This window comes from Filicampus tigris, chromosome 5, assembly GCF_054856515.1.
Source record: "Filicampus tigris isolate MCC_2025a chromosome 5, RoL_Ftig_1.0, whole genome shotgun sequence".
Lineage (NCBI taxonomy): Eukaryota > Metazoa > Chordata > Actinopteri > Syngnathiformes > Syngnathidae > Filicampus > Filicampus tigris.
In genome coordinates this window covers 24,549,607-24,568,598 of record NC_141221.1, presented here as the reverse complement: position 1 = coordinate 24,568,598, position 18,992 = coordinate 24,549,607, and the positions used below count along the sequence as shown (strand labels likewise).

Genomic DNA, 18,992 nt, shown 5'->3' with positions numbered 1-18,992 from the left:
AGGCGGGGAGCACTGTGAGGATCATGTTCTTTGATTTCTCCAGTGCTTTCAACACCATCCAGCCCACCCTACTGGGAGACAAGCTGGAGCGGGCGGGGGTGGCGCACCACCTCACCACATGGATCCAGGACTACCTCACAAACCGGCCACAGTATGTGAGGACACAGGACTGTGTGTCTGACGTGCTCCTCTGCAGCCCCACAGGGAACTGTCTTGGCTCCCTTCCTGTTCACCCTCTACACCTCGGACTTCAACTACAACACCCCTACCAGTCACCTGCAGAAGTTCTCTGACGACTCTGCGATTGTCGGCCTCATCACAGGCGGAGATGATCGGGAGTACAGAGAACTTACTCAGGGTTTTGTGGACTGGTGCCAGCAGAACCGCCTCCTGATCAATGCGGGGAAATCCAAAGAAATGGTGGTGGATTTCGGTAGGCGCCAGCACTCTTCACCTGCGCCAGTGAATATCCGGGGAACAGATGTTGAGAGAGTCTCAACTTACAAGTACCTGGGTGTTCATCTGAACAATAAACTGGACTGGTGCGACAACACAGACGCCCTCTATAGGAAGAGTCAGAGCAGACTCTTCCTACTCAGGAGACTGAGGTCTTTTGGGGTTCAGGGGACACTCCTCAGGAACTTTTATGACTCGGTGGTTGCATCGGTCATCTTCCAGGGAGTGGTCACCTGGGCAGGCGGCGTCTCGGCCCGGGACAAGAAGCGGCTGGACAAACTGGTCAAGAGGGCCGGCTCTGTCCTGGGCTGCTCTCTGGACTCTGTGGACTCGGTGGGGGACAGGAGAATGTTGGCCAAGCTGTCATCAATGCTGGGCAACCAGGACCACCCCCTCCAGGGCACCCTAACAGCACTCCACAGCACCTTCAGTGACAGACTGTTACACCCTCGCTGTGCAAAGGAGAGATTCCGCCGTTCCTTCTTGCCTGCTGCTGTCAGACTCTTTAACAAGAACATTGTGTAGTCTCTACAAACTGGCGGTCATTAGTGCAATTGTGCAGTCCTGCACCTGAGCTCATATCGTGCAATACCCAATATTCCCCACTACTGTAATACCGTGCAATACTCAACATTCCCCACTACTGTTAGTCTAGTTTTATTTTTATCCAATGCTGTTCCTTACATTTCACTGCAGCACTGTCACTTAGAGTATTTTTTCCTCTGTACTATGTACAGGCCGAAATGAGTGTTCCTCATATTTTTTATGTAGATGTAGGTTGGTGTGTATACACATGTGTATATACACATGTTACTGCATATATCTACATAGGTTATACATTAATGGCCACATTATGCCGCCGCCCCTGTGTGACCTATATCTTTGCTACTGTAACAATGAAAATTTCCCCACTGTGGGATCAATAAAGGCATTCTTATCTTATCTTATCTTATGTTCCAGTTGTTTGACAATAATTATGAGGTATACAACTTATTATCTGTCTTTCATTTAGACTTTCCCATCTGCCTTTGGGCCAGAGGCATGTACACCCTGGAATGGTAGACAAAAAGTGTGATTGAGCACCTTATAAAGCAACCGTTGTTTTTTTCAGATTGGGTATTTGGTTTGGTAGCATTTATGTACGTGAGGCGTTGTGGGGATGTAGCTCAGTGGTAGAGCGCATGCTTTGCATGTATGCGGTCTTGGGTTCAAACCCCAGCGTCTCCACATATTCCAATGAATAGAATTACTGTCTGTCTTTCACTTTCCCAGCTGCCCTTGGGCCAGGTAATTGGTTTGGTAGTATCATAAGTATATGAGTTGCTGTGAGGATGTAGCTCAGTGGTAGAGCGCATGCTTTGCATGTATGCGGTCTTGGGTTCAATCCAGAGCATCTTCACATATTGATACAATGATAATGACTAAAAGAACTTACTTTCATTTCAGTTTTCCCATCTGCCTTTGTGCGAGAGGCATGTACACTCTGGCATTGTAGATGAAAAAATTGTGATTGAGCTCCTTAAACTTTAACCTGTTTTTTTCAGATTGGGTATTTGGTTTGGTAGCATCTGGCTTTATGTGTCATTGTGGGGATACAGCTCAGTGGTAGAGCGCTTGCTTTGCATGTATGGGTTTTTAGGTTCAGTCCCCAGCATGCTTAGCCGGTATGAGGTCTTGGGTTCAGTCCTTAGGAACCCCCTACTTTCCAGTTGTTAGATAATGATGAAACAAATTTCTTATCTGTCTACCATTTGGCCTTTCCCATCTGCGATTGGGCAGGAGGCATGTCCACCCAGGAATTTTAGACACAAAGTGTGATTGAGCTCCTTAAACATGAACCTTGTTTTTTTTCAGATTTGGTATTTGGTTTGTTAGAATCTAGGCGTATGAGTCATTGTGGGGAAGTAGTTCAGTGGTAGAGAGCATGCTTAGTATGCATGAGGTCTTGGGTTCAATCCCCAGCATCACCATACTTTACAGTTGTCAGATGATGAAATTGAACTTATCTGTCTTTCATTTTGACTTTCCCATCTACCTTTGGGCCAGAGGCATGTACACCCTGGAATGTAAGACAAAAATTGTGATTGAGCACCTTATAAAGCAACCGTTTTTTTCAGATTTGGTATTTGGTTTGGTAGCATCTAGGTATCTGAGGAATTGTGGGGATGTAGCTCAGTGGTAGAGCACATCCTTTGCATGTATGAGGTCTTGGGTTCAATCCCCAGAATTTCCACATGTTCCATTTGTTAGATGATGATAATCAGGAGTAGAACTTACTATCTGTCTTTCATTTAGCCTTTGCCATCTGCCTTTGGGCGAGAGGCATGTACACTCTGGAATTGTTGACGCAAAAATGTGATTGAGCTCCTTACCCATTAACTTTTTTTTTTTTAGATTTGGTGTTTGGTTTGCAAGCATCTGGACATATGAATCATTGTGGGGAAGTAGCTCAGTGGTAGAGCGCATGCTTAGCATGCATGAGGTCTTGGGTTCAATTCCCAGCTTCTCCACACATTCAAGTTGGTAGACAATGATTATAAAGTATAAAACTCATCCAGCTTGTATATCACCTTACCCATCTGCACTTGGCTGAGAGGTATGTACACACTGGAATGGTAGACAACAAAAGAATGGGTCAGCTACTTATTCATTTACCGACTGTTTCAGATTGGGTATTTGGTTTTTGAGCATGTGGGGGTTTACTTTTACGTGGGGATGTAGCTCAGTGGTAGAGCAAATGCTTTGTATGTATGAGGTCTTGGGTTTAATTCCCAGCGTCTCCACATTCTCCAGTTATTAGACAATTATAATGGTGAATAGAATTTATTATCTGTCTTTCATTTAATTTCCCGTCTGCCTTTGGGCCAGGTATTTGGTTTGGTAACATCATAGGTATATGAGTTGTTGTGGGGATGAAGCTCAGTGGTACAGCCCATGCTTTGCATGTATGCGGTCTTGAGGTCAATCCCCAGCATCTCCACATATTGATATGATCATAATGACTAAAAGAACTTACTTTCATTAAGACTTTCCCATCTGCCCTTGTGCGAGAGGCATGTACACTCTGAACTTGTGGATGCAAAAATTGTGATTGAGCTCCTAAAATTTGACCTTTTTGCGTTTTTTCAGATTGGGTATTTGGTTGGCCAGCATCTGGGTTAATGAGTCATTGTGGGAATGTAGTTCAGTGGTAGAGCGCATGCTTAGCATGTATGAGGTCTTGGGTTCAATCCCCAGCATCTCCACGCCTGTCAGTTGGTTGATGATGATAGTGACAAATATAATTTACTCTCAGTCATTGATTTAGCCTTTCCCATCTGTCTTTGGGCGAGAGGCATGTACACACTGGAATGGGAGACAAAAAGTGTGATTGAGCTCCTTATACATTAACCGATGGGTTTTTTTCAGATTTGGTATTTGGTTTGGTAGCATCTGGGTAGATGAGTCATTGTAGTGATGTAGCTCAGTGAGAGCGCATGCTTATCATCTCTTGGGTTCAATCCCCAAATTCTCCTCACATTCCAGTTGGTAGACATTTACTTACATGTAGCGATATAGCTTAATGGTAGAGCGCATGCATGATGTGTGAGGTCTTAGGTTCAATCCCCAGCATCTTGACATGTTCCAGTTGTGGTAGAGCAAATGCTTTGTATGTATGAGGTCTTGGGTTTAATAATTACAGACCTGTATCCAACTTACCGTTTTTAAGTAAGATTTTAGAAAAACTGGTTTTCATCCAGTTGAATCATTTTTTAAATACAAATAATATTTTGGAGAAATATCAATCTGTTTTTAGGATGAACCACAGTACGGAGACTGCTCTTTTAAGGATTTTAAATGATATTAGGTGCACTGCAGACGTGAGAAAACCCACAGTCTTGGTGCTACTGGATCTAAGCGCTGCTTTTGATACAGTAGATCACCAAATTTTATTAAATAGACTTAAAAATCTAGTGGGCATCTCTGGTACTGTTTTTGACTGGTTTTATTCCTATCTCACAGACCGATATTTCTTTGTAAGTATGGATACTTGTTCCTCTAAAACTCATGAAATTAAATGTGGGGTTCCTCAAGGTTCAATTTTAGGCCCCCTACTTTTTAATCTTTATATGCTTCCCCTCGGGGATGTCATCAGGGGACACGGCATCAGCTTTCACAGCTATGCTGATGACACGCAGCTATATATTGCCGTGTCTCCTGATGACACAGGACCCATTGATACCCTTTTAAATTGCATTTTAGATATCAAGTCATGGATGGCAGATAATTTCCTACAGCTCAATCAGGACAAGACTGAGGTTTTAGTTATCGGTCCCGAAGGTCAGAGAGAGAAGCTTTTACCAAAACTACACATTTTTAATCCCTCACACTGTGTGAAGAACCTTGGTGTCATTTTTGACTCTGAGCTCAGTTTTATTCCTCATATTAAAAATGTAACCAAGATTGGTTTTTATCACCTTAGGAATATCGCCAGAGTCCGCCCGTTTCTCTCTCAGGCTAACACGGAAGTGCTGATGCATGCCTTTATTTCCTGTCGTTTAGATTACTGTAATGCCCTACTCTCTGGCCTCCCGAAAAAGAGCATTTCACCACTGCAACTACTGCAGAATTCAGCCGCTCGGGTGCTGACGAGAACCAGAGGGCGGGAGCACATTACGCCAGTTTTGAAATTGCTGCATTGGCTCCCTGTGTGTTTCAGGATCGATTTTAAAGTACTTTTATTAGTTTATAAATGTGGTAATGGTCTTGGGCCATCTTATTTATCTGATTTGCTTTTATCATACCAGCCCTCGCGGATCCTGAGGTCCTCTGGCGCCGGCCTTTTATTTATTCCAAGGGTGAGGACCAAAATGCATGGCGAGGCTGCATTCAGCCGTTTTGGTCCTCACCTTTGGAATAGCCTGCCAGAGGATGTCAGGTCTGCAGAGACTGTTGATATTTTTAAGAGGAAGCTCAAGACACACCTTTTTAGTTTGGCTTTCAACAACTTTTAAATAATTTATCTTTTCTTTTGATTGAAGATAATTCTATGTGTTGCTTTGAATGTTTCAAAGCACTTTGAGTTGCATTTTTATGTATGAAAAGTGCTATATAAATAAAATGTGATTGATTGATTGATTGATTGATAATGACTAAAAGAACTTACTTTGATTTTGACTTTCCCATCTGCCTTTGTGCGAGAGGCATGTACACTCTGGAATTGTAGATGCAAAAATTGTGATTGAGCTCCTTAAACTTTAACCTATTTGCGTTTTTTTCAGATTGGGTATTTGGTTTGATAGCATCTGGTTTTATGTGGCATTGTGGGGATGTAGCTCAGTGGTAGAGTGCTTGCTTTGCATGTATGGGGTTTTGGGTTCAGTCCCCAGAATGCTTAGCCGGTATGAGGTCTTGGGTTCAATCCCCAGGAACCCCCTACTTTCCATTGTTAGACAATGATTATGACGAAACAAATTCCTTATCTGTCTACCATTTGGCCTTTCCCATCTGCGATTGGGCGAGAGGCATGTCCACCCAGGAGTTTTAGACAAAAAAAGTGTGATTGAGCTCCTTAAACATGAACCTTATGTTGTTTTTTTTCAGATTTGGTATTTGGTTTGTTAGAATCTAGGCATATGAGTCATTGTGGGGAAGTAGTTCAGTGGTAGAGAGCATGCTTCGCATGTATGAGGTCTTGGCTTCAATCCCCAGCATTTCCACATGTTCCATTTGTTAGATGATGATAATCAGGAGTAGAACTTACTGTCTGTCTTTCATTTAGCCTTTGCCATCTGCCTTTGGACGAGAGGCATGTACACTCTGGAATTGTTGACGCAAAAAATGTGATTGAGCTCCTTAAAAATTAACCTAATATTTGCGGGTTTTTTTCAGATTTGGTTTTTGGTTTCTTTGAATCTGGGTTAATGAGTCATTGTGGGGATGTAGCTCAGTGGTAGAGCGCATGCTTAGCATGTATGAGGTCTTGGGTTCAATCCCCAGCATCTCCACACCTGTCAGTTGGTTGATGATGATAGTGACGAATAGAATTTACTCTCTGTCATTGATTTAGCCTTTCCCATCTGTCTTTGGGCGAGAGGCATGTACACACTGGAATGGGAGACAAAAAAGTGTGATTGAGCTCCTTATACATTAACCGAGGGCTTTTTTTCAGATTTGGTATTTGGTTTGGTAGCATCTGGGTAGATGAGTCATTGTAGTGATGTAGCTCAGTGAGAGCGCATGCTTATCATCTCTTGGGTTCAATCCCCAAATTCTCCTCACATTCCAGTTGGTAGACCTTTACTTATATGTAGTGATATAGCTTAATGGTAGAGCCCATGCATGATGTGTGAGGTCTTAGGTTCAATCCCCAGCATCTTATAATTATGACAATAATTATGAAATATACAATGTATAATTTGTCTTTCATTTAGACTGTCCAATCTGCCTTTGGGCCAGAGGAATGCACACCCTGGGATGGTAGACAAAAAGCGTCATTGACCTATTAACCCACATTAACCTACTATTTGCGGGGTTTTTTTCAGATTTGTAATTTTCTTTGGTAGCATCTGGGCATCTGAGTCGTTGTGGCGATGTAGCTCAGTGGCTTAGTGCATGCTTAGCAGGTATGAGGTCTTGGATTCAATCCCCAGGAACCCCCTACTTTCCAGTTGTTAGACAATGATAATGACGTAACAAATTTACTATCTGTCTACCATTTGGCCTTTCCCATCTGTGATTGGGCGAGAGGCATATACACCGAGGAATTTTAGACACAAAAAGTGTGATTGAGCTCCTTTAACATGAACCTAATATTTGCGTTTTTTTCAGATTTGGCATTTGGTTTGTTAGAATCTGGGCATATGAGTCATTGTGGGGAAGTAGCTCAGTTGTAGAGAGCATGCTTAGCATGTGTGAGGTCTTGCGTTCAATCCCCAGAATCACCGCACTTTACAGTTGTTAGACGATGAAATTGAACTTATTGTCTGTCTTTCATTTAGTCTTTCCCATCTGTCTTTGGTCCAGAGGCATGTACACCCTGGAATGGTTGACAAAAATTGTGATTGAGCACCTTATAAAGCAACCTGTTTTTTTTAGATTTGGTATTTTGTTTGCAAGCATCTGGACATATGAATCATTAAAAATCTAGTGGGCATCTCTGGTACTGTTTTTGACTGGTTTTATTCCTATCTCACAGACCGATATTTCTTTGTAAGTATGGATACTTGTTCCTCTAAAACTCATGAAATTAAATGTGGGGTTCCTCAAGGTTCAATTTTAGGCCCCCTACTTTTTAATCTTTATATGCTTCCCCTCGGGGATGTCATCAGGGGACACGGCATCAGCTTTCACAGCTATGCTGATGACACGCAGCTATATATTGCCGTGTCTCCTGATGACACAGGACCCATTGATACCCTTTTAAATTGCATTTTAGATATCAAGTCATGGATGGCAGATAATTTCCTACAGCTCAATCAGGACAAGACTGAGGTTTTAGTTATCGGTCCCGAAGGTCAGAGAGAGAAGCTTTTACCAAAACTACACATTTTTAATCCCTCACACTGTGTGAAGAACCTTGGTGTCATTTTTGACTCTGAGCTCAGTTTTACTTCTCATATTAAAAATGTAACCAAGATTGGTTTTTATCACCTTAAGAATATCGCCAGAGTCCGCCCGTTTCCCTCTCAGGCTAACACGGAAGTGCTGATGCATGCCTTTATTTCCTGTCGTTTAGATTACTGTAATGCCCTGCTCTCTGGCCTCCCGAAAAAGAGCATTTCACCACTGCAACTACTGCAGAATTCAGCCGCTCGGGTGCTGACGAGAACCAGAGGGCGGGAGCACATTACGCCAGTTTTGAAATTGCTGCATTGGCTCCCTGTGTGTTTCAGGATCGATTTTAAAGTACTTTTATTAGTTTATAAATGTGGTAATGGTCTTGGGCCATCTTATTTATCTGATTTGCTTTTATCATACCAGCCCTCGCGGATCCTGAGGTCCTCTGGCGCCGGCCTTTTATTTATTCCAAGGGTGAGGACCAAATCGCATGGCGAGGCTGCATTCAGCCATTTTGGTCCTCACCTTTGGAATAGCCTGCCAGAGGATGTCAGGTCTGCAGAGACTGTTGATATTTTTAAGAGGAAGCTCAAGACACACCTTTTTAGTTTGGCTTTCAACAACTTTTAAATAATTTATCTTTTCTTTTGATTGAAGATAATTCTATGTTTTGCTTTGAATGTTTTAAAGCACTTTGAGTTGCATTTTTATGTATGAAAAGTGCTATATAAATAAAATGTGATTGATTGATTGATTGATTGATAATAAACTCGGGCCTGTGTACAAGCCACATGTCTAAGGTCTTAAATTATTTTGGAATTATGTTTCTGTGTGCTACAGAGGCTGAAATATTAATTAGTTTGAGGTCTTGAATTTCTGGGAAAACTTCAGGTTTTCATTGGTAATTCCAAAAATGACCTTAGGTTTTGGGGAGCTGTTGAGCCAGGCGCTTTAGGCTTTAATGGGTTAAAGTAAGTCATTGATGCATGGAAATTCATTAACCACAGTAGAGTTTAAGTTCCTTGTTTTGCCCTCATGTGATGACCTCTTTCAATGTGTGTTTTCTGTAACTTTGAGCCACATCCTGGTCACCCTAATAGGGTTGGACAGCAGCACTGCAGGAGGTCAACGAATGTAATGTCCTTTCAATAAAACCGTAGGGCAAATGAGACTAGATGTTTTCTCATCTCCTCTGGGTTTCCTGTTCCTTGGATATGTATATCTAACATACTACCAACCACAATTCCAATGAACTTGTGATGTGTAAAACGTAAATACCGTAATTTTTAGACGACTAAAGGCACCTGATTAAAAGCTGCAATAGCTAAATTTAGCCATAAAAACAAATTTATGCATATATTGGTCGCTTTGTATTAATAGCTCGCCACATTATAACATGATATTTGCAAAAACAGATGTCGCACGGATGGATTTTTAAAAAACAATGCAACAGCAACAATGCAGAACGCAGCTTGTTACACAGTAGCATCCCATAACCTTTCCCAGTCGCTCTTGTCACATGAGGCAAATTCGCAGACGAGCTTCATCACTTACCAGTGCAGCCTTTCGAAACCATTTTTTTAAAATTGTATTTGAGAATAATGTTTAAATCAAAACGAACCAGTTTCAAAATAAAATTACAATTGAAACTCAAAAGGAGTAGTTTGAAGTTGAAAGGTAGGATATTTATAACTTATAAATTAGTTATTATATTATTATATGAATTATTTATAACTTATAAATATCCTAAATTAGTTATTATATTATTATATGAATTATTTATAACTTATAAATATCCTACCCCTCATTTACCAAATAAAGGACAATGCTGTGTTGCATATATACCAACAGTGGTTTACAATAATAATACCAAAAAATAATACAATCAATTAGTGATGAAACATAATGTGGCTGCAAAAACAGGTCATGTAGTTAATGATAAAAACAAAATACAATTGAAAAGCTGATTGCAACATCTTTTTTCCTTTTTTTTTCATTTATGGTCATATAAATAATATTGATGATGGAATACGATATAGTGAAAAACAGATTGCTACAAGCTGCAGTTTCTTACGTGTTGGGGAGACATGGGGGATGCACAAACTTATAAGTCCATATGGTGATGTCGCTCCATGGCCGGACTTGCAGTCCTGTTGTCTGTGGTGTGATCTGTTAGAGGCACTATAATAGTTTGTCCCGGACTCCCCTTTGGTATAGTCCATTACCCAAACAGGTTGGAAGGGCGGGCTTGGGAGGAGAGTGAGTTCCGTGAATGTCGATGCATAATAAAGCCTACAGTGTTAGACCTCGTTGTGGCAGAACTCTTTTATATTCACATAACACGACATCGTCTGTTGCCGGCAATGGTGGGAGTCGGTCACCAAACAAACAACAGAGAGATGGGGTAGCACTGAAGAGATGGCTGTATTTATGGCACTCGTTTCCGAAGCTCATAAAACTCGACTCCAAATTCTTATTTTTGCTCTCAATTGCTCTTTTAACAGCCATGCACCCCGACGCATACAAACTTCCGTGTTATTGTCTTCAAGCAACCCCCTCCGCCCTCAGGCTTGCGAACTCCAACCGCAAATATATTCAATACGCTGCCACAGTTTGGCTTTCTCCACAGGTGCTTCTACTCAACCGGCAGGTAAACGAGCTCACTTGATTAGAAACACCTGAGACTAAAGCCGAACTGTGGCAGGGTTTGTACATTCTGGACCTGGATTACCCACCTCTGTTCATTGGTCAGATGTGACGAGACTATGGGTAAATCTATTGGCAGCTTGAAGTTCGTCAGTAAAAATTCATAAATAACCCGCATCACATTAAAAGAAGCAGGATTCAAAGAGTGGGAAAAAAGTAGCATCTTATAGTCCGGAAAAGCTGATAGTACTGTAAAAACCAGATGTGGGCAGACTGACGGACCGGACGGACACCGACGAATGCGTGTTTTGCTGACGAATGACGGGACACCTTTTAAAAATGACGGACAAACCACTGACGGAAATGGGTTTTTGTCCATCACAGTAATCGTCAGTAATCGAGTCAAGTACCGACGGACTGATGGACACCCGTTTCTGGTAACAACAGAATACAATGATTTGTAAATCCTTTTCAGCCTATTCAATTGAATACAATACAAAGACAACATATTTAATTAATGATTAGACTGATGATTGTGTTTTTCTCGAAATTCTCATTCTGAACTTCATGCCTGCAATATATTAAAAAAAAAAAAAAAAACATACGTCAGGTCTCTTCCCCCTGGAGACCTGCCCACATTTTTGTATGTGTGTATGTTTGTGTGTGTGTACAGCCATTTCTCAGTTTGCATTCTTGTCCATTCTTACATTCTTGTGATCTTGTGAAACATCGTCGGTTGCAGCCCAATACTGTTCCAATTGAAAATATGAATAAACCAACAATGCATGCAATACGTTTTCCGAATGGGTTTTCCGAATCTATAGCTATTGGCACGCAGGTGCCAAGTCACACGCAGGTACCACACCAACAGCAGCAGCTGCAGCAGCCAAGACTTTTCAGAAAACAAGTTTAATGCAAAAAGTGGCTGTCACATCGGCTGTTCGTATGTGTCAGCAATTCTCATGAGTCATTCTCCACTTAACGTGCATGCTTTCTGCACTGTGGGAGGATGAACATAATCTACAAAGCACAGCGTAATAGAGCATACGGCGCGCTCTGACCCACCCTGACTTCGACCCGCTGATCGCAAATCAAACAGCTGATCTGCGAGTTAATAATGGGGCCAAAGAAAATCCAGGCCACCGAGGAAGTCGAAGACTGAAAAAAGTCGATCGAGAAACTTTCCAAATACGTCTGTTTATTTTACTTATTTGTTATCTTGTGCATTTAATATTAGCGTTACGCGACATAGATAACTTGACATGCATTTAGAGTCAGTCATAGATGGATGTAACGGAGAGAATCTGGTCACTTCAAAATCAAATGTTTTTCAACCTTGGATAATAAATAAACCGGAAGTACTGTACTTTTTTTTTTCTTTCATCTGTGCGGCCTGCCGCGGCCTGGTCCAAAGTGGCCTGCGGCCTTTTCCCGGTCCGCGGCCCGGTGGTTGGAGACCGCTGCTATAGACTATAATATTCTATTAAACAAACTGGAGAGATATGGTACCAGGGGAGTGGTTTTAAATTGGGTCAAGAGTTATTTAAGCAACCGTCATTCATGAAGATTGGTACTTCTACTTCAATAAGTTTGAACCTATCATGTGGTGTCCCCCAGGGGTCAGTGTTGGGCCCCCAAACTATTCAATATTTACATAAATTACATATGCAATGTTTTTAAAATCTTAAAAATGATTCTCTTTGCTGACAACACTAACATGTTCTGTTCTGGGGATAACTTCGATCAGTTGTTGGAGAACATCAATGTGGAAATTAAAAAGGTCAAAACATGGTTTGATTCCAATAAATTGACTTTGAATTTGAGTGAAACTAAGATGATGATATTTGGTTGGCGTGCTAAGCAATCCAATGTACAATTACAAATAGATGCAACAATCATTGAAGTAGTGGAAAGAATTACATTTCTTAGAGTAATAATTGACAATCAAATTCGAACGAAACATCATGTAGAACATGTTGGGATGAAAGTGTCACGCAGCATTTCTATCATATCGTATAAAGTAAAGTATTTTTTAGATTACAAATCACTGCATGTATTGTATTGTTCCTTGGTCGTACCTTGTCTTAGTTACTGTGCAGAAATATGGGGAAATACTTATAAAAGTTCAGTTACTTCAATAATCAATCTTCAGAAAAAAAGCAATAAGAATAATTCATAAATCTGGTTATCTTCAACATACTAACATGCTGTATTGGAAATCAAAAGTAATTAAATTCAATGATCTGGTAGATTACCAAACAGCCCAAATAATGTTCAGAGTGCAACATAATTCCTTGCCTAAAAATATTCAAAAACATTTTCATACACAATATAGTCTCCACAGCTTCAGGAGTAACGATCATAAATTTACTCTTCCAAATTCCGAACAACTATGAAAAATGTTTGTGTTTCCATTACCGGTGTGAAATTATGGAATCAGTTACATTCAGACTTAAAACAATGTTTAAGTTTGAATCTGTTTAAGAAGAAATACAAAGAAATGATTTTTTGGAATTATGAGAAAAACTAACTGTGCAGATGCTGATGAAGTAAACTGTCTGTGTTTTGTTGTTGTTGATGGGAAAATGCAGTAAACAAACTGTATTGTTGGAATAAGGGCTGAGATTAAATAAATTGTGCTTCTTCCCACTCCCTCTTTAACATGTTAATTCACTATTGACTGTAAAACCTGATTTTGGTTTTGTTATGCTATTGAACAGCCTTGATGTTGTGTTTGTTTTTAATTTTTTTCAATTTTTCTTCTTGGTGATGCCTTGTGTTGTCTACATCTACATGTTCAAATAAAGTCATTCGTTCATTCAATAACTGGATGTTGTTCTTGTCAATTGATTGCATTGATTGGAAAGCTACTTGTGAATTCTTGGCTAGGAAAATATTCCAAGATGCATTTTGTACTGCTTTCACGTAAATACGTTGGGTTGGGGTAGGGGGTGGTGAGTATATGAATTAACAAGTACACATCCGTTCCAATTTACAAAAAGACCTGCGTTCTTAGGAAGAATGTTCTCACATACATTAAGAAGACCATACTTGGCGGTCTTCTACATTCTTCATATTGAGAGGCAGCCTTTGTCTGTGTTCAAGGTGGAGGACTGAGACACCAGCTTGAACAGGACCCTGGTGCAAGTAATCATAATAACCTGCCTGCTTAAACAAGTCCTAAACCTCTGCGCCAGATCATCTTAGGCTGTCATGTAGTCAGTGACTTCCAGCTCAGGTTTTTGCCTTTTTTCTAGAACACAATTCTGATCTGTGTTTTTGCCTTGCATCTTGAAGTCCCAGACCTAAACCTTCCGGGTTTACCTGTCGGCCTGCCTGCTGCCTGCCAGAGTCCCGCACCCTTGGACCATTTGCCTCTCCTTCTGGACTAAACTCCTGGCCATGTTGTTATTTACTCGTGATGGCAAGATGAAGCCTCAGGAAGCTTTGAACTATTTCAGCCATTTGGTTCAAGCAAGGGTTAATTTCTTGATGCTTCATGTGCACATGAAACCACCTGTTGGCCATGTCTACAATTACAGGCAGCTGTGTCTTAACCACACAATAGCCCGGGTTTACATGGAGACTTTTTTTTGTGTGTGACGTGATATATTCCGATAAGCCATTTAGTTGCGGCACCCTGTTAATCAGATCAGCCACGTTACAGCCTTGTGACACGTGAAGATAGATGTAAACATCACGTGACATATCAAGATGGAGTTCATTCATCTTTTTAGCACAGTTTTAACACCTTTATTAAAGCAGAATCTTGAAAAAACAAGTTACCAGTACTTTAAAACAAGTTCTCGCATCACAGACGAGCTTTGGTAAGACACTGCCATCATAAAGTGTGTGTACAACGACATCACTACGCATTTACGCATGTACTGTATATCAATATTGATGGCCTGAAGACATCTATCTAACAATATTTAGTTATACATAGAGCGCCAATCAGTGGAGACAAGAAATGTCATCTTTTACATATTAATGTACTGCACAGACCATGTTCAATGGATCCAATTAAAAATTTGTCAGAGGAGTCACCTGACATAAGTGGTGACGATGGATGCTTAGGCTGAGAGCTCTGCAGGCTCACCTGTTTTCCAAAGCTGAGCCACGATTGGTTGTTACCTGAGCTCTGAGTAACTGTGATGTCATTTTCAGTTGACAACAAATGAAAAACTGTCTGCCGCCCAAGATGGATGAAAACAAGTGGATTTGACTACTTAGCTCAATCAGAATGCTGTGTTCTTCTTTTGAAGTATATCTCTATGTGAGATAAATGTTGCTGGGGCCAGTGTAATTAAGGCTTTGTCATGGTTATGGTCTATGTTTATGTGTGACTGCTGACACTTCAGCCGATCCTCATGCTGAGCGCTTCGATCGGCCCGCGCACACACAGCAGCTTTCTCTCCCCCACAATTACAGGACTGCCACAGGTGTTGCTGACATTCAAATAGCAATTATAGGGGAAACGGCCATTTTCAAATGCGACAACCACAACAATTTACTTTTGACAAGATAATTACAAGAATCTTGATGGTGACACTCAGCTCAAAAAGAGAAGACAGTGAGTGGGAGGGAAAAAAGCATGGTGAAGATTTCGCGTCAGATGAGACTGCAATCTCTGTTCAGCCAAATAGTTTTAAAACATTTTGCTGCAGCGTTTGGCTCATTTCCAAACTTTGAATATATAAATATTTTCCACCCATAAGAACAATGTAAAACCGAAAGTAAAATACTGTTACTCCAAATCATAAATGAGTGAATGCAAGAACGGTGCTGAAGGGCTTATATTGTTGCTGCTTAATAGAATTCTGAAATGTAGGTCAATGCACAGAGGGATACACTGAATGTATTCCACCAGAACTGTGAGTCTCTTTGGACTCATGGGCTCGTGCATACAGCGCGGCATTTTGGCAAAATAAAACAGAAAATAGTTAGTTAGCAATAATACACCAAACAAAAGAAAAACAAATGAAACCAAACAAACAAACAAATGTGAATAAATAGATAAATAAACCAATGAACTTTGGTGAGGATCTGGATAAGGTGCCAATATATTTCTTTATTTTCACTGTTTGCGCAGAGCTAACTAACTAACTTGACAGACAGACAAAAATATGACATTCCACTTTTTATTTATTTATTTTTCATTTTTAGCCTTGGTGGAGGTCTGAAATCTACAGAGTGACACTCTGTTGGAGCATGACAATTTGGAATTGCGAATACAATATAATACATTAGATATGAAGCCAGGGGGGGCAGGTCAACATGGTGGGATGTAGAAGAGCTACTGGGACCAAACACCATTAACTTCTGTTTTCTTTTCATGGAAATTGATAGAAGAAATTTAGTGACATCAAGGCTTTGATGTCCTCTAGACAGGACAAAAGTGGTCTTAAGGAAAAAGTGTCTTTTTTGCTCAGCTGGACATAGATTTGACAGTCATTCGCATAGCAGTGGAAGGAAATAAACCAATCTAGACCACTAATGCCCACTTGGTGCTGCAAACGAGCCAAAAGAATACCTTGGTCCACCGTATCGAATGCTGCAGTCAAATCCAACAAAACAAGACATACAGAGTCTCCAGTGTCATTTGCCAACAGGATATCGTTAAAAACACGTAACAGGGTTGACTCTGCGCTCTGAATCATCTTGAAACTTGACTGGAAAACCTCCATGACATTTTGCTGTGAGTGTACCACGTTTTACTGAATTTTAGAAATAAAAGTCATCTTGGAAATGGGTCTTAAAATTTGACAGCTCATCTTGATCTAGGCCAGGTTTCTTCAGCAGGGGTTGCACTAGAGCATGTTCAAAACGTTGGGGGACTACGCCAGAAGACAAGCTGTTGTTGATGGCCAAAACCGATTCAGGAATACTCGGGAGAACCTCCTTAAAGTCATAAGGGAGCCAGATGGCTTAATGTGGCAAACCACATCCTCCAAAAATATCATCATGATCAAATTTGATCATGGTGATTTGCCTGTATAAGACTTGACAAGTGTTCCCTCTTGGAATCCTTCACATTTCTTTGGTAACGACACCCGCAGTCCTTTAGGATTTGATAAGAGACCTGCAGCCTGTCTCTTTTCCACCTGCATTCAGCTCTGCGGCATTCCTGACTAGCTGCACGAGTACTCTGATTAAACCATGGCTCCGGTCCAACTTGTAGCCGCATATTTTTTAATGGAGCCACAGAGTCCAAAATATGAAGATGAATGGAACCAAGCACTGAGTTCCTCTGTGTTTGAAGCGGGAATACAAAGCCGATCAAAGGCATCAGAGAAACGACTAGCAGTGAGGGGGTTAAAAACCTGGCGCCTCCGCTCACTAGCAGTAGCTCCACTCTAAATGCAATTTTGCATTTACACACAAGAGGGCAGCAGCACTCTGTTCAACCCCATAACCCAGTTTGACCCTTTCTGGACAGTTTCCAAAATGGCGACAATTAATAAAAAAGGGAATGTTGACAACGAGGGCCGACAATTAAAGGAAAAGTGGAAATTGGACTATTTTGCACTGAAATACACAACAATTGAGTCAGCTTCATTTACCTATTACCTATTTCCCTGTTTTTAAATCTAAAATTTCATTAAACGTTTATTTTCAACAATATGCCATGTTTCAAATGGCCTTTACTGGTGAATATGATATATGTGTATATTTTACATATTTCCTTGTCATAGAATTAAAATGTTAGGAAAACATTTAATTGCCATTTGTTATTGATGTTTGAAATGTAACTTGCACTGGTGAATACTTGTACTTATTTCCCTGTTTTAAATCTAAAAGTTCAGTGAACATTTGTTTGCCAGTGATATGTCAGGTTTCAAATGTGTGTTTCGTTGTGTTTTTCATTTTATTGGATATTAAGAATGGCATAATTGGGTTGTCTAAGGAAGATCTGAACTTCATCTTAATGATTAGTGCTAATTTGTTTATTTGGGAGAAGACTTCTGAACTTTTTATTGATAAGTTTGTGTGACTACTTTACCCACAATGTGAAAGAATGACTAATATCAGTAGGGTAAAACTAACCTGTCTCACGACGGTCTAATCCCAGCTCATACACTTCATTTCAAAGTACAAGACTAGTATGTGATCAAGGTATTTTTACACCATACATTCTGAAAAAGTATTTGGTAAACATAACCTTACTTCCACCAATGATTCAAGTCTATCAATTTTTACCCCCCCCCCCCCCCCCCCCCCCACACACACACACACACCCACACCCCCATTGTCCAATTATGTACAACATTCTGTTGAGGAACACTGAAAAATAGCAAATATGTCATATTGTATTTTTTCTTTTGGGGAAATTCTACAACAAACACCAAGCAATGATTCATATACTTGTTTGGGGCTTTTCCCCTGTCACTAAGTTCCGCTAGCCTATGACGATTGTGAAATTAATTTGCAAAAACAATGAGCACTGGCATCTAAACAAAGCACAATGTAAATAATCTGCATTCCAATGGATAGAAAATAGCTCTGCCTTCTGGATACAAGGAAGTATCGTCTCTTGGTGCCTGCATGCATGGTGCCCTTTTGTTTATTGTTTGACAAAGAAAGAAATAAAGAAGGTAATGCCTGCTTGTATCGTGGCTGCGTTTCAATTGCAGTGATGTATTATTCTCTCCCCGTTGGCACACACTTTACAGCCAGGAACCATATTTAGCCACTCAAATTGGGGATTTGAAAGTATACACGATATAATGTAGTTATGTGTGTCGAGGGCAAGTGTATGTGTATGTGTCTATCGTGACCACTAGATGGTAGTATTTTCATATGACACACGAGAATGAGTTTGACGTTACATTGTCAACGCTCATTCCTGATCATCATGAAATAGTGATCATTTTAATCAGTTTAATAATTTAATAAAATGTGTATTATGTTCTAAATAAATATTGGTATTGAATTTCTTACTGATGTATAAGCATAATGTACTATTTAAAATGACAAATATACTGTATCTAAACTAAGTAAAATTATATAGGAGCAATGTCTTCATTTTGTCTGAAACATCAGAACTTGTAATAATAAACACTTTTTGTAGCATGTCTGACCATTTGCTTCATAAACTGGAAATCACACCACGTCAACGGCTTTCTACATGAGTAGAATGAAGACATTGTGCATATCCTCCATAACGCCTATCCCATTGGATGCACACATCATACATACACTACAATACATTTATAGAAATGTGATTGATTTGATCAAGTTTAGAGACAAATCTTTTCTTTAATGTCATTTATCATAATCATGTTCATATGTAACAAAGTTCAGCAATGAGGCACTTATTTAAGCGTTTTAACTAGAACAGAGATTGTGAG

General features: G+C 40.3%; 1 protein-coding gene and 5 non-coding genes across 6 annotated transcripts in view; all 6 read left to right on the top strand.

The window, feature by feature from the left end:
• zmat4a (zinc finger, matrin-type 4a) overlaps window positions 1-18,992 on the top strand; it is a 228,582-nt gene that overhangs the window by 169,146 nt on the left and 40,444 nt on the right. The window lies entirely within an intron of this gene.
• trnaa-ugc (transfer RNA alanine (anticodon UGC)) lies at window positions 1,612-1,683 on the top strand. Its single transcript has one exon. It is a non-coding gene; the product is annotated as a tRNA-Ala (tRNA).
• trnaa-agc (transfer RNA alanine (anticodon AGC)) lies at window positions 2,895-2,966 on the top strand. The gene has a single exon. It is a non-coding gene; the product is annotated as a tRNA-Ala (tRNA).
• trnat-ugu (transfer RNA threonine (anticodon UGU)) lies at window positions 3,168-3,239 on the top strand. The gene has a single exon. It is a non-coding gene; the product is annotated as a tRNA-Thr (tRNA).
• trnaa-agc (transfer RNA alanine (anticodon AGC)) lies at window positions 3,630-3,701 on the top strand. The gene has a single exon. It is a non-coding gene; the product is annotated as a tRNA-Ala (tRNA).
• Window positions 6,372-6,443, top strand: trnaa-agc (transfer RNA alanine (anticodon AGC)). The gene has a single exon. It is a non-coding gene; the product is annotated as a tRNA-Ala (tRNA).